The sequence below is a fragment of the Pongo pygmaeus genome, chromosome 12 (genome assembly GCF_028885625.2).
Source record: "Pongo pygmaeus isolate AG05252 chromosome 12, NHGRI_mPonPyg2-v2.0_pri, whole genome shotgun sequence".
Classification (NCBI taxonomy): domain Eukaryota; kingdom Metazoa; phylum Chordata; class Mammalia; order Primates; family Hominidae; genus Pongo; species Pongo pygmaeus.
The window spans coordinates 66,355,077-66,371,919 of NC_072385.2; the positions used below are offsets into that span (position 1 = coordinate 66,355,077).

The 16,843-nt window shown below is 35.3% G+C and overlaps 1 long non-coding RNA gene across 1 annotated transcript in view; it reads left to right on the plus strand.

Annotated features, from left to right (window-relative positions):
* Positions 1–10,245, plus strand: part of LOC134737793 (uncharacterized) — a 219,924-nt gene extending 209,679 nt beyond the window's left edge. Inside the window, exons 8-9 of the long non-coding RNA XR_010123092.1 lie at positions 8,756–8,923; positions 10,043–10,245. This is a non-coding gene — a long non-coding RNA (uncharacterized LOC134737793). The remainder of the gene's footprint in view (positions 1–8,755; positions 8,924–10,042) is intronic.
* The last annotated feature ends 6,598 nt before the right edge of the window (positions 10,246–16,843 follow it).

Here is a 16,843-nt window from a genome sequence, read left to right on the forward strand (position 1 = left end):
TAGTTCAACCATTGTGGAAGTCAGTGTGGCGATTCCTCAGGGATCTAGAACTAGAAATACCATTTGACCCAGCCATCCCATTACTGGGTATATACCCAAAGGACTATAAATCATGCTGCTATAAAGACACATGCACATGTATGTTTATTGCAGCACTATTCACAATAGCAAAGACTTGGAACCAACCCAAATGTCCAACAGTCATAGACTGGATTAAGAAAATGTAGCACATATACACCATGGAATACTATGCAGCCATAAAAAATGATGAGTTCATGTCCTTTGTAGGGACATGGATGAAGCTGGAAATCATCATTCTCAGCAAACTGTCGCAAGGACAAAAAAAACCAAACACCGCATGTTCTCACTCATAGGTGGGAATTGAACAATGAGAACACATGGACACAGGAAGGGGAACATCAGACTCTGGGGACTGTTGTGTGGTGGGGGGAGTGGGGAGGGATAGCATTAGGAGATAGACCTAATGCTAAATGACGAGTTAATGGGTGCAGTACACCAACATGGCACATGTATACATATGTGACAAACCTGCACATTGTGCACATGTACCCTAAAACTTAAAGTATAATAATAATAAAATAAAATAGAAAAAAAATAAGTTCCAGTCAAATTTTATTAAAACCTTCTTTTGAGGGATATTTTTATTTTAAAAGATGATGCCAGAATGATCCTAAAAGATGCCATTTCTGAGTTTGCAAAGTGGTTAGTGTATATATTCTGGAGCTGGTCCCCCTGCTATGCCCTAATTCTGCGATACAATCACCTTCCTCTCTCTCCTGTGGACAGAGATTGGGCATGGGGATGTGGCTTTCCTGCCCCATCAACTGTAAATAAATTATATTCCTCTGTGACCATTGCCTATCTTATTTCCCAACAAGAAGACTAGATGTGGTTTGGGGATTTCAACTTCCAAGTTCAGCTATGAGGCCTATGGACTGAATCTTAAGCTTTTTCTTGACATCAGATATCTCTATGTATATGGCAATTGCTGCCACAGAACTCCACTATCAAAAAAGCCCCACAACCCCTGAGGTAAATCCCTGAAGAAAGGATGTGGGTGGGGAACTGGGGAGGTGCGATTCTAACCAAGGGTACCATATGAGTATCAGAGAGTAGTCCCAAAATGAGTAAAAATGACCCTAAAGTTCTGGATACATATGTGAAAAGAAAATGGGAGAGGAAAAATAAGACCAAGGTCTCTGGCAAGAAAAGTCTCTGGGATCAGAGGGTTTAGGTTTACAAGAGTCAAAAGGAGGCCACACCTGAGCATCTTGAGGATGGCACATTGGTGGATAATGACCACATAAACTAAATTAATTTTTTCTTACAAACAAAAAGAACTTGAGTAGTGACAGATGATGGCATGGAGGGGGCTTAGGGTTATAGGAGGGAGAAGAGTTGCAAAATTAGCAAGGAAACAGGTTTTTCCTTAAAATATGACAGTGATCTATCTTGATTTTGGTGGATCACTTTATGCAAGGCCTCACAAAATCTTACTTGCAAAATTAATTCAAATTAGATATGAGCACGGTCATATGTATTGAAACCTAGCTTGTAGTGATAAATGGAACAGAGCAACAGTAAATGACAATATATTATGGAGAAAGGAGACTTTTTTAGTGCAGAGCTTGGAGGCCTGGTATTTTGTCTGGTCTTATTTAACATCTTCATTAATGATCTGCAGGAGGAAGTAAACAATAATGTAATAATAAAATCTGCACATCAAAATTGAAAAGCAAACCCTGATGAAGTCTGAAAAGTAATGCAAAGGAATCTTAAGGCATCAGAAACTGGATCAGAAAATAAAATGAAAGCTGAATGGAAAGGAAAAAGATACATGCACATGTACACATAATCTTAGCCTAAAAGATTATCTACACAATCTTATTGTATAATAATTATATAATTAATTATATTACATATTACATATATTAGTATATTATATATATAAAATCTTCTAAAAATTACAGTAAACAAAGATATTCTTTTTGAAGAAAATATAGAAAGCAATACACGTGTCAATATTGGAAAAGATTTTACAAGAGTGTGGGGCAAAAAGTGCCTCAAGAGGGCACATGGCTGGTGTGGCCACACAGAGCAATAAAATATCCATTTGGTGGGAATCTTGGGAAATCCAAGTTTTCCCTGTTCCAGCACTTCCAGACTCTCATGTTTCTCTACTGAACACGCACACAAATGCATGTGCACTTCCTGCAAGAAAAGAAAAAGCTTTTTTTTTTTTTTTTTTTTTTGCTGTTGAGCATATTCTAATCACATGAATTTTTGCGTTATTAGTACCGTTAGAAAAAAATTGTTATTGTGTCTATACAAGATATAGTCTTTAGAAGTAATGTGTAAAGAATTTAATTCAAGAAAGAAAGGGCCCAAATTAAATTTCTCAAATGAACTGAATGCTATCAAATATACCACATTTTTATTAATCTCTCCCTTTTATGTAGGCCAATCTTCCTCAAACATTTTGATCTCATGTCACCTTTACACTTAAAATTATTGAGGATACTAAAGAGCTTTGATTTCTGTCGGCTACAGCTATCAATATTTACCATATCAGAAATTAAAACAGAAAAATTTAAAATATTATTTTTTATGAAGTAACATGAAACAGTACACAATAACATACTGTATTTTATGAAAAAATATTTTTTAAACAAAATAATTAGTGAGGAAATGGCATTGTTTTACATTTTGACAAATCTTTTTCACATTTGGCTTAATAGAAGATAGCTGGACTCTCATATCAGCTTCTGCATTCAATCTGCCAGACATGTTTTGTGGTTGAAATAGATAAAGAAAATCCAGCTTCATATAGACATGTAGTTGGAAGAGAAAAAACAGTGCAGACCCAAATCCTATTTTACTTCCAACTGCATGAGAATAACCTTTGACAGCATGGATAAGTCTTAAGTGCTTGGGGTTTGTAGTGAGATTCTAAAACACCTTCAGATCTAACATCTACAGTCTAATAAAGGCACCATTCTAAGAGGTCAGACTGGACAGTACTTTTAAAAATAAGAAATAACTAGAAAAAAGTTATTGAGCTTACCAGATTACCAGCTGGTATGAAATTGAGTATATTTTACAAATTTACTTATATTATTACCAATAGGAGCTCAAGTAAAGCAATTGCAATGCTGAATTCCTGATTTACATTAACACTGATATGGAGGTGACAAAACCTGAAGGTTATGCAAGGATAATATCTGGAACATAAACCACCAAAACTCGGAAATTGGGTTATGTTACTGAAGGAAGTCCAAGGTCAAACAATAACACTATTCTGTAGAACAATAAGCTCAGAGAAATTCTTTAAAAGGGTTCCAAGTCAGACCATTGGATCACCTTTCAGCCTGAATTGGCCAATCAGTTTGGCAAATATTTTTACTGCGCTGATCACTAGTTTGAATGACTTGACCAAATAGTTGTTTTGGCATTCTCTAAAATGTTACCAAAGGATTCGACATGCAATTCTGGTTATGTAACTACCTTGCTTGCTCAGATTTCTTCAAAGGCTTCTCTTTGTGGTGTGCTCCAAAAATCACATAGGAGGATTTTAAATGCAGAATTCCAATAACTATCCCCAGTCTACCGAACTAGAGTTTTGAGGAAAGTGGGTTCTGAGAATATACATTTTTAAGTTGTTCCACAAGTGAGTCTTTTGGTACTTAATTTATAGACAGAAATCTAATCTTTGTAGGATCACCTACAAGGTTCTTCATGATGGGTCTCCAAAGTTCCCAGTTTAATTTGATGTCACTCAGCTCACATGATACCCACACATTCTCCAAATGTGCCTCATTTTCTCATATCTTTTTGCCTTTGACCCTGTTCCTTCCTTAGCAATAGTCTTTATCTTCAGTCTTAGGTATATTTGGCCAACTTTTATTCCTTTTTCAAGAGTCAGGTCCATATCACCGCTTCTGTAAAGCCCTCCCTGATTTACCAAGGAACGTGCTTTCTTATGTTTGTGCCTTGCGTCTCAACTACTGCATTGTAAGATTTATCCCATTATAGAATAAGGTCCATTTACTTGATTACATCTCTGTTAGCTCCTTAGGGGCATAAATTATATTTTTTCACTCATATATCCCAAACACTTAACTCATTACTGGAACATTGTATATGCTAAGTTTTTTTGAAAATAAATGATTTAAAAAAAATGATTGAGATTAGCTCTGGGTATAAAATCTCTTTGGGAAGAAATGAGACATACATTTGGTGGCAAGTGTCTTCTGAAAAAAAACCTCTTCAATAACAACTGTTTTATTCTAATACATTAGTGATAACATAAATATTAAAGGGCAGCCATAGTTCCTAGGAAATATAATGAGAAGGGGAAAATTCTGACAGCACATTTTAGTCTTTTTCTTAAAAGTTTTTTAAAAAAATCACTTTATTGAGATATGATTGACATATAAAAAGCTGCACATATGTAACATATACATTTTGATGAGTTTGGGATAATTATATGCCCATGAAACCATCACCAACTTCAAGGCCATAAACATGTCCATCATCTCTCAAAGTTTCCTCTTACCCTTTTTATTATTGTTGTTGTTGTTTTTCTTTTAGTAAATTTTTCTTAGTTGTCGGCAGAAAATTAAAAACAGAAGGAATGCTAAACACACACACACACACACACACACTAAGAGGTCATTGTATATAAAATTAGCTAATGTAAATCAACCTTGTACAAATAACATGAGATGGGAAAAGGGATGCCGCCACACCCCTTCAAGGCAGGACATCTCATTAGTATGGAAAGGAATAAACAATGGATTCCAAAATCAAAGTCAAAACAGTAATAAATCAGAGCGATAAGGTGAAAAATGATGGGATAAGTAGCAGTAGTGGCTATTAGCATGTACACCTGCTGATGAGACAAAGCAATCCAGGAAGGTGCTTGGGAAAAATTCTAATGCTGAGACCAAGAGCAAAGATGTTACTTTGAAATGGTCAAGGGATGAAGTAGAGTTCGGGATCCTTTGAATGTTTTCATAAGGTCAGAATGGAAAACCTAGATGACCCAGAACCCTTGTAAATGACAAATGAGCTCCCAGTAGTCTTGTTAAGGGGCAAGTTGATTAGCACTTTCTGAAGTTTCCTAATAATACACGCCCATTGTTTGACTACTCCTCGGTTATGTTGACATTTTGTGACATAGGATAGTTAAGATGATAGTTAGAATTGTATCCAGAGAAATAAAGCACTCTTATCATGTCAGAAAATTCTAGACCTGTGACCAAACAGGTCAGTTTCACTCACACCTACTTGCCATAATAGTATCAATGGATGGATCAAGATAGGAGTATGTGAGGCCTCCAAAAGCATCATATTTTCTAACTCCAGTGCAGCCTGTTGATGTTGGTTTGACTCTTTTCAGAGGGATTCACTGTTTTCATTTTTCACCCTCAAGCTACCAGCAACCACAGAAAACTCATTCCTGGAGCCTCCTGACCAGAACGATAAAAACATTGTACGTGAACCTTGTATATTAAGTTTTCACAAATCAATCAGACTCATGACTTTTTAAGAAGATAATTCAACAATTAATCTGATGTTAAAAAGAATCAGTGTGTTTAGTAAAATGCAGATTGTTGTCTGAATAAATATTGTGATGTTATTTAATACCCAACCTTATTGGTAAAGAATAGGCTGGCCCCAATATGATTAAAATATTTGTGAAATATTCCATTTTTGAATATTCCCACACCAAAATCAAATTTAAAAATGAATCAATGTAATAATGGGAGAACCTCTAAATAACACAGGTAAATATCTTTACAGTTCATATTGTATAGGTGAAAACTCTCCTTTTAATTCTCGCAGTAAATATATACATGGAAATAAAATGTTTAGCATATACCAAGGAATAACAATAGCTTACATTTATTAAGGACTTCCTATGTGCCAAGCACAATAGTATTCTTATCATTCCCAGATGCACAGGAAGGTGCAGGCAAAGGCATTGCAAGGGTAGCAGTATGTCCAAGTCCAGAGAGAGAAAGTAGAATCCAATCTACTTTCAAATAACTTGGAAATATGATTTTCCTGTAAATGCTATTTCTTTGGGTGTTACTTTCATATAAGAGTCAGGCTAGGGCCTGTGTCTGATTTCTATATCAGTCATTCTTCTCACCAGCTGTTTACCAGTCACTATTGATGCCTTTTATTTTTTTTCCATCCTGAACAGAGAATTTCAAAATTTTCTGAGCTAGATTAATTTCTTTCACATCTTTGCTTTACTTGTCTGGCTGCTCTGCAAGCAAATCTAATTTGATCTTGGCCTCACCCCCTTGCCCTTCACTGCCACTTTTTGATCCTTTAGCCCTTTCACACTGCCCAGTCTGCAACAACTGCAACAACACCACAACAAACTAGATCATAATGCATTATTTAGTTACAGGAAATGTTCATGTAACAAAACAGAAACAAGTATGTAATGAACAGAGTCTCTTCTTTGTAGTGATTAAACTTAGCTGTCAGGGATTTATTTCCTACATGTTAACCACAGTGCTAGAAAATAAAGTACAGGAGTGGAACATAAATATCAAAAAATTACTTAATGAATACTGTGAGGAGGTTAAGACATCAGCTGCATCAGTAGAAAGCACTGCTGATTGCAAATCATTAGACTGATCCTCAGCTGAGCAAATTATTCTATAAACCGTAACTCACAATGGGGAGTACGTGCAACAGCCCAACTCCTGCATTTACACCCTGAGGGTGCTTAGGGTTCAGAAGTGCATATATCGCCTGATGAATGTCCACCTATGGCTAAGCAATGCACACGCATGTGTATGTGTGTTTTTGTGTATGTACTACATCTACTTACAAATATACTTATCCCTTTACTAAAAGAACCATTACATGTCTCATTGAAAACAAAGTTGAATATTTTTACTTAAACAAAATTTTCAAATTGCTGACAGCAGATTTCTGCTTTCCTAGTTGATATTTAATTTTAAAAGTAAGACCTCAGAGCCTCAAGTGTATACTTAAGAAGTCTAGCAGTCAGTCAATAAGAGAATTGCTCACCTAAATAAATCAGGGTGAGAAGGGAAAAGTCTCCCTTTTATTTTTAATATGAAAATTCTGATTCTATTTGAGCTTCACCCATGTTATGGCTCCTCTATCAGGGTTCAGCTCTTTGCAGGGAAGGAATATGTTCTTTGCTACTCCCAAAAACTGAATGGAAAGAAAAGAACCCTAAGAACCCAAGAATGTGTATCTCACATCTAGATCTGTGGCTCATGAGAAGTAAGAATGATGTGAGGCATGTATCATGTATTTCCCCCCTAGACCTTAGTAGAACCAGATGATCCCTAATTTTTGGACTTATTCAATTCCCTAGGCATCTGTGATCATAATGTTAGGACCAAAGGGTGATGTGTGTAACAGGAGAGAGGAGTTATCATTGGACCAAATATATCTGTGAATGTACAATGGCATTTAATTAAAACAAACAAACCCTTAAAAAACAATCTTAAATTCCTTCTTGGAAGGAGTTGCACAAAGGCCACCACCATGTATGCTAGTTTCCATTGGGTAGAAGGAAGACATATGCTATCTATATTTTTTGGAGTTAGACACATCTAGTGATGTTCAAACAGGAACTTGGGAAAAGCCAAGTAGGAGTACTTGCCTATAAGAACACTATGATGTAGATACTATTACTTCTATTTCTTAGGGAAATAAATTAACCCAGCAAATGGGTAGAGCTGGGCTTGGCAAATATGCAGTTTGATATTTACATAAGCAACAAACCATCCTGCCTCCCAAAATGTGTGACTCTGATTCTTTAAAGGGTGGAATGAGCAGATAGGCAGGAGATACAGTTGTATCCCTTTGTTAGTGTAAGGCTTTGTTAGTGATCAATCTTCCCTCACTTTCTACTTTACACCTATAGTCACAGTATTATTATCTCCTGCATATGCCATACTCTCCTACCCCATTTGGTTAATTTCATTAGTGTTTATAATGATTTCACAGCACAGGTTGCATACGTTGGGAAAATGTATGCACTTAGTTGTCACTGGGCAAGAAACTTAGCTGATGGAGGTAAGACGATGAAGTGCCAGAAGAAAAGGAAGTGGACTAATATGAAAAGAAAGATTTCCTACCTAGGAAACAGGAGATCAAAGGATAGAACAAGAACCAGAGATATGTTCTTAAATAAGCAGAACAGGTATGCAGCCTCCCAAAAGTGGGGAGCAGTATGTTCCCATTACAATGTCAAAGGATGATCTATCTGATAATCTATGTGGCATCTATTAATTTAACAACAATGACGATGATGATAATATACTGAAGTCCAAGAGGTATTAGTCTATCCTCTTCCCTTGAGATAAATACACCCTTTTAAACCAATTTGAATCAATTATATGTACATTACATCTCCACAGAAGACAACCACAGAATATCCTAAGTAACTGCACATATCAACATAACTTATATTCATACAGAAATGAAGACTTGCTATAGCAACATTCTTGAAAAGATGTCTGGGGATGTTGCACTGCTAAACCTACCTGTCCCTGAGTAACTCTATTGTGTCCCAGAGTTCCCTCTGATTGAATTCCACTGACTCACAGTGGCAATTGTTTTGATAACATACCCTTGATCGGCTTCCTTCCTTTTCTCACTTTCCTTTCTCAATGGTGTCTCCTGTGATCACCTCCAAAATAAACTACTTACACTCAATTCTCGTCCTCAGGTCTGCTGCTGGGGAAACCAAACCACAATAACTTCAGAAATATATACTTGGAATATGTCATGTATTAATGGGTAAAGATACCATGGATATGAAGGAGATCACCTATGGGAGAATACTAAGAAGAGAAGAAGGTAAAGAATCTTCCTTGAGGAACATCTACATTTAAAGGTGAGGGAGAAGATATATCAGCAGGAGCATCAGAGGGGGTTGTGGACAAAATATTTGCAAAAATTAAGATGCGAAGACCACTAGAATTTGCTTAAATGTTGATGGAAAAAGATATCATAGCAAACAGGAGTGTGAAAATATAGGTAAGTGAAAAGAGGAAAACAGGAATAGTCATTGATGTAAGATTCCCAAGGGATTAAGATAAAATTGAATCCAGATCCTGAATGGTGGGATAAACTTTGCAAAATATTTGGTAGCTTGGGTCATAGAAAGCAGAGGAGGTTCTTCTCTGATATGATAATTCTATATTTGGAAACAACAAGATAATGAAGTGTCTTTCTTCCTACTTTTACCTTAATGTTCGAGTACTGGCATGAACAAAACTCAGAACAAAATGAATTTCCCTTATTTCCAAGTGGGCTACTCTATCATTTTAAAAAGCACATCACATAGACATGGAGTTTGAGGAGAATATTTATTCTATTCAATATTAAGTTAGGCTTCCTTCCTGTATTCATCAAATTGAACTGGATGGAATATGAGTCCCTAATCCAACACCTCCAACTGGAGAAATAGTCTGCTGATTCTCACAGATCTCACGTCCTGCTTAGTGTAGATAATTTTCATATGGATTACAATGAATAATATGAATTTAAACAATTCACTAGAAGCCTAAAACATTTTGTTTGAAGCTCTTCTTTGTCCAGCTAAAAATAACTTCTGGTCTACAAGGCTACCATCATAATTGAGTTCTACATCTCCAGTCATAAGTAGAACCAAAATTACAGTGAACATACAATAATTCTCTCTTGGTTCCAGATTTTTCTCAATTATTTATATCTCTCTATTATGGTCTCATATTCCTTTCTGTTACAGAGTTTCAGTCTATGTTAAGTCAAGCAATTTTAGGGCTGCTTAAACTCTGGTTCATTAGCCATGGTCCACTAGCATCCATGTCATGGCACTAGGGTTTAATATGGTTAATAGGATCCTGGATGAGGAAGTATATTGAAAATTAAACTTTAAATTAAACATAAAACACTAAAAATTATTAGAAGCATTAAAAAAATAAATGTTTCCATATATGGGTTAGAAAATTTGACTTTATTTTGATCCTAGGGGCTGCTGGCTGTAGTGAAATGTATAAAAAAGAGAGTGTGATCCTAGTTTCTGTCTCTAACTATGAGTTACTTGTGATTAACTTCAAATATTCTCTCCATAAGAAGAGGCCCAGAAGAAGAAGATGAGCTTCAGTTATTCTAGCACAACTACTGTGATATTTGTAAAGATTCAAAACCTATAATAAAATGTATAAAAGGAAACTCCATTTGAAATGATTTGAAATCTCACATGGAAATCTATTTTTTTTAAATCAGAGCTTAGTAAGAGAAAATAACAGAACATTGTAATAATTGAATTACAAAAACAACTGAATTTTGGAAAATTTATTTTCTCTCGTGGTGTGTGTGTGTGTGTGTGTGTATGTGTGTGTGTGTGTGTCTATGTATTTAGCAATGGCGTTATTCTATCAAATGGGATTAGATTCATTTTTGACTCCTGCTAAGCACCCTGTCCCCCCAACCCCAAGACTACGAAAGCGAAAGGGAAGGGGGAGATAGGGAGGAAATATGACTTATTTAAACTGTATAAAAATGCTGAAATAAAATGAACATTCAAAACTCCTGTGATTGAATTTAATCTTTTGTTCAACTCATTCACTGAGGAAATCTGTCTCCAAATGGTTCATACTATAGAATATGATGACTCCAGTAACCTCTCCTAGACTCTACGTTTGCTATAAAGACTATTGTGGCTGATGATAGATGATGAAATTTACCCTCATGGTTTGCAGGGAGGCTAGTGCCAATAATTTAAGACTTTCCATGATACATCACTAACTTTATATTCTAAGCAATCACAACCTATTTTTATCCACCTGCTGTTTTATGGCTTAGAAAGCACTTTATTTGTTTGTGATGTTAGTAATTTATTATAAAAAAGATTTTCAAATTACATATTTGCATTGAGTTAGGGAAGGAATTAAAATGCTTTGCTCCACCCTTCTTGGTAAATAAATATAATCTTTTCAATAGTTTGAAGGTTCTCAAGGAAATGAGACTCTTGGTCGGTCACTTTTAGAGTTTTTTATTCATGAACAAAATCTGTGGGAGCATGTTCAAGTTTTAGGTAAGAGAAGCCTAGAAATCAGCTCTTAAGTTAGTAGAGAAGGGTGGTAACTACATATTTGGAGGAATTTTATCATTTAGAATATGTTGTGAGTGGCTCTTTCAAAATGTTGTCTACTAGCAGCCATTGAAATAATATTTCTCTTACTTCAGACATCTGATGGCTACCTTTATAAATTCTGCCTATAAGAGTCTGTTATACCTGTATCATTATTTGCCTAATTTGCTTCAAATAAACTCACTTTTCACTTCAATAAATTTACATAAGGGAAATTTTGTATCACAACTATAAATTAAAACCATGTTCAAAACCATAAGTAGAAGGTAATTAAAAAATAAAATCAATGTTACTAATTCTAGTTAGATACTATTCCTATTGAAGGATAAATCACAAAAATAGACATTCAGATGGGTGGAGAGGCCTTCAATATATACTGGTATTAAATGAATGCTTTCTCCTTGAGAAATCAGAAGGGTTGAAAGATAATTATAACATTATAACTTTATGTTATTTAGCATTGAAACCAACACCGCTAGTAGTATACCTCCCACACTTTGCAAACAATGCATTAAAACAGTAACTTGAAGCTAAATCAATTGGCACTGTCCTATACACATTTTACCACAATTTGATGAGATCTAAAAGTGTTACTGTTTCCTTTTCTTCAATACCTCAGTGATGGCTGGTTTCAGTTGAATGGTATCTTAAATTTTATTTGAATCATTCTACCACCAATAATATAGAGCTGCTTATAGTTAAACTATATGTTGCTAATAAGTTGCTCTCCATCCTCTCTTAGTTTAAACTCCTTGTCATTTTTGTCAGCTCTATGCCCAGTTTCCAGGTATAATTAAATTTGTGTGCGAACATGTAGTTTTTTATACCAATGATATTTATTTCATAAAAGATATAGATGGACCAGTTCACATCTTTTAAAATCACTCCTATTTAGGGTATTCATGGTAAAATTATTTTACCTTTTCTGTATTTTTGAAATGTTCCCTAATAAAACATTGGAAAGAACAACTTATAGTCTATGACAACCAAAACCATGCACTTTCCAATTTGTTCTCAAGTTAGTGGTTAAAAGAAAATGTAATACACTGTAGCTAAATAAGAATATTACCAAATTTTCTTCACATAGGTTTGGGTTCTTAGAGTCTTGGTCTAAGGAAGGTCTCAAAACCCAAGTAAGGTCCCAAGAAATATGTAGGTAAGGTCCCAAATATATGTATATATTTGGTTTATTTTTTTCCACTCATAGCTAAAAGTAAGTAACTTCAAACATTAAGCCTTCTTTTTTCATTTCTGATTTGTTACATTTTTATTATAACAAAAGGTTTCTGAACTTTAGCATTGGGAAGGTACAAAAGGTAATATTCAGATATAAGGAGGATATATATTTGAACTATTGTATTAACAATCCATTCCTTTCTCTTCATTTGGTCTCAGTTTTGCTTGATTTGGCCTTTCAAGATTTGCTTGATTTGAAGTATGTTAATCTTTCTGAAATTACTTGGTGAACTTTTACCATTAATTTCCAGGAGTAAATATTCACTCAAACACATATATTCAACTGTGTATATAGGGAGCATTTAAAAATCTTTGTAGTGACTTTTAACATGTTTGCAGTGAAATCTCCAGCATTATAGTATGCAGCAAGCAGTTTTCTGAAAACAGAATAATACATATGACAGTTCCACAGTGTGAGTGGTCCTCATTACCTTTCAATAAATAATAGCGACTCACTAAATAAAAATTAATGATTTTAATGAAGAATGTTTGAAACTTGCTATTACTAGAGAAAGGCAGATACACAGACTAATGTAAATGATAACGTCTTCTGAAATATGACTACATTGGGTCTTTACTCTCAATTGATACACAAACTGTAATAAAGCTTTTACAGTTATTCAATATCAGCAATGGCATTAACAATATAATTCGAGTTGCTTGGTGGAGAAGCCAAAACAAAGATTATATAGTATTGTTTTTTGATTTTAAGTTTTAAGATCTTAACTCTGTTTAACCTGTTTGCATCAAGACCCCCAAAGTGAAAAAAGGAATTGATTAAAGGAAAAGAATCAGTATGTGAAATACACTCATATTCATTTTTTTAACTCTCATAACAGCTCTTCAACAAATAGAATCTCAATTATTTGCAATAGCACAAGCATAAAATATTCTGTGACAAATATTTTGTGTGACAAAGTACCCTGTTTGGGCAGGCAGTCCAATCTTTTAAAATCTATTTCACATTTTCTTCCTTGCAATTATTAATTATAATTATTATGGGTTAAAAAAATCACAGTGCCTGATCTTTCTAATACCCAGTATTTTAAATCAGCATTGCATAGTGTATATAAATAAAGATTATACATGTTTTCCGGGACAACATGTCCTTCCTCACCCTTGAAGTTTCTGACAGTTGGCCCCTAGTGTAAAACAATTCACTCCTCAGTTGGCACATCCCAGAACACATTGTATTTGTCTATAACTAAGCCATATAGCTCCAGAATTTTTATCTTTAGTTGAGGAAGTCTGGACCATAGGTCTATAGGTCACCTACCTAAACACGTTAAATTTGTTTACCCCAATTATTCTTACCCCCAGTCTAGTTCCACATGCATAAATAACTTGATACTCATTAAGTCAAAGGGATTTTGAAGCAAATTAAAAACAACATAGCTTACTATGTGCACTGCTAAATGCTACTGGTAACCTTTAAAACTCATTATCTATATGATGACAGTATTGTAAGGTATTCCAGAATTGCTTACAACCTTTTATAATGAATGTTGGTTGTTACCAAACGAGAATATGAAAGCACAGAGGGAAAATGAGGACATTTGGAATATCAGGAAGCATTACCATAGTATTATAGAGGCTTAGAACTGAAAGGAATGTAAGAGAAAAAATAATAATGCCTAGCACTTCATCTTTTTATCCAATCAACAAACCTTTGTTAAGCTCCTACTGTATGCCAGATGCTGATGGTAAAAAGATAGAGAAGGTACATTCCATACATGAGCAAGGGCCAAGAGGGAGAATGTGACACACAAGGACACAAGTCAATAGATTGGTAGGAGCTTGGAGAGGACAGAAGGTACAAATCTGGGTGAGGACAGGAAGAAATTCCCTCTGAGGTTTCTTTCTTTCTTTCTTGTAATCACCTCTGAATGGCACCTGCATTTCACTTAGTTCTCCAATGGCTGTAAGTGTTTGATGATGGCATTGAATGGGAGTTTGCTGCTTCTAGTAAAAGAAAGTAAATATTTCTTCTCGTGAAATAATTCACACTAAAACTTATGTATTTAACAATTCTCAGTAGACAATTCTCAAGCAAGAAGATGTCAAGGATGAAAGTACTTGTACTCCCTTTATTTAAATAGATGATTGTTTAGAGTTAGATTAGTTGCTGTCCTTGATCCTGGTCACATGCTGGATTCACCTGTAGATCTTTAAAAATTACACTGCTTGGTTTCCACCCCAGACGATCTGATTTAATTGGCCTGAGATAGGTTAAGGGAATCAGTATTTTTATAAAGCTCCCCAGTTGATTTTGCCCTGCCAAGAGTTGAGTGTTTGGTTTAGATTAGTGGCCTTTTTCAATCAGGTCTATCTGAGATCTGAGTAAATCCCTAAACTTTCAAGCACCATATTAATAGGACTCACTACTTACTTAGTAAGGTTCATAACAGCCTGGATTAACCTCCTCTGCTTTCTCTGGAGCCGCAGAAGCATTGGGCTTCTGCCTGCTTCATTTTCATTTCCTTGAACAGCCAGTCATAACCCTTTTAGCGCAGTAGTGTGCTTCTCGTATTCTGGGGCAAGTTTCTTCATCTAGTTCTTAATATGACTTTTTGCTAGAAACTGACTTAAATTTTCTTGTTTTCTTTTTTTGAAAATAATGTTATTTTTACTATAAAATATGTATTTTTATAGAAAATTAGTAAAGCATTAAAATAAGAACAAAGGTTACTCTCAATACCATTCCAAGAAACAGTACTTCTCAGGGTATGTAACACACACACACACACATTGTATTTACAAACAGTATCCTATAGTATCAAAATCTTTTATAACCAATACTTCACATGAAAAGTTTTACCTTGAAGAATTTCAATATTTATAAGTAATTTTATAGATCGTAACTGTAAATGGCTGCTTGGTGTTCTACTGAACATGCTGTCCTTTCTAAAAGAAATAGTTTCCTTTTTTGGGCATTTAGGTTGGCACCATTTTTTTTTCACTTCCAAATGTCCAAATTTGGATTTTATTTTTTAAATGCCAACTTAGAATCTTTGGGGACTTTAAACCACGCACATGATTTTAGTATTCTACAAGTTTAGTCTTCTATATCATCTCTTGTTTTCATCCTCTTTTTAAAAAGGCTTTTTTCTTGCATTCTTTTCTTTCTTGCTTACCCTTTGGCCATCAGAGATGAGAGTGAGCTGGGCTGGGAGTTAGCCTTATGGCAAGCTCCTCTCTTTCTCCTTTGCCTCCAGCTCTCCTTATTCCAGGAAACATTGGGGATGTTCTGCCTGGAGCTCTTCCTTATCTTTCCTGGGCCACACGCTCCTTCACAAAGGGGTCAGAACAGGATTTACTTCAATGTGGTCTCTGAATCACAGACATTCTCGGACGTTCCTGCTGTGTGTACATGCCAGTATCTCTAGTGTTTATTGCTGATGTAGGTTTTCCTTTCTAGGTCTATCACGTCAGGTGTGAGAAGTGAGATTCCAGACTCAGACATAAACAAGCACTAATCAACCCCCAGCATTTACCCGTATTATGTCTTCATGAACTAATTTAACTCTCTCCATCTCAGTTTTCTCATTCATGATAAGGAACAGTAATTGTACTCCACTCATCACATTAGCATAAGAATTAAGCAAGATAGTACTTGTAGGTGCATAGCACAATATCTGACACGAAGTGCTTCATAAATGTTAGCTTGATGATGATGAAGAAGACAAGAATTTCAATGAAAGTCTCAGGTTACCATTGTGCTCAGAAGCATTTCGTGAAAGATGAGTAAAAAGGAATCTGATTCTTTAATTGGAAGCACATTGTTTTGAATTAAAGTGAACAGAGGTTAAATTACCAAACAAAATAAGTTACTGAAAGCAGACTTTTTATTGTCTTAAAGTTGAATCACTCTGTACTTATAAAATTGTTCTTACTTAATAGTTAAATATGTTTCTAACACTTGTAACCCCAAAACTCATGCCACAGCTTAGACCCTGTTATGGGCTGAATTGTGCCACCTGTCCAAATTCACATGTTGAAATCCTAACTCTCGGTGCCTCAGAATGTGACTGTATTTAGAGATAGGATCTGTAAGAAAGTAATTAAGTTTAAAAGAAGTCATTAATATAGGCCCTAATCCTATATGATTTGTATCCTTATAAAAAGAGGAGATTAGGGGCTGGGCATGGTGGCTCATGCCTGTAATCCTAGCACTTTGGGAGGCCAAGGTGGGTGGATCACCTGAGGTCAGGAGTTTGAGACCAGCCTGACCAACATGGCAAAACCCTGTCTCTACAAAAAATACAAAAATTAGATGCACATGGTGGTGGGTACCTGTAATCCCAGCTACTTGGGAAGCTGAGGCAGGAGAATCGCTTGAACCCGGGAGGTGGGGTTGCAGTGAGCCGAGATCATACCACTGCCCTCCAGCGTGGATGGTAAAGTGAGATTCTGTCTCAAAAAAATAAGCAACAACAAAAA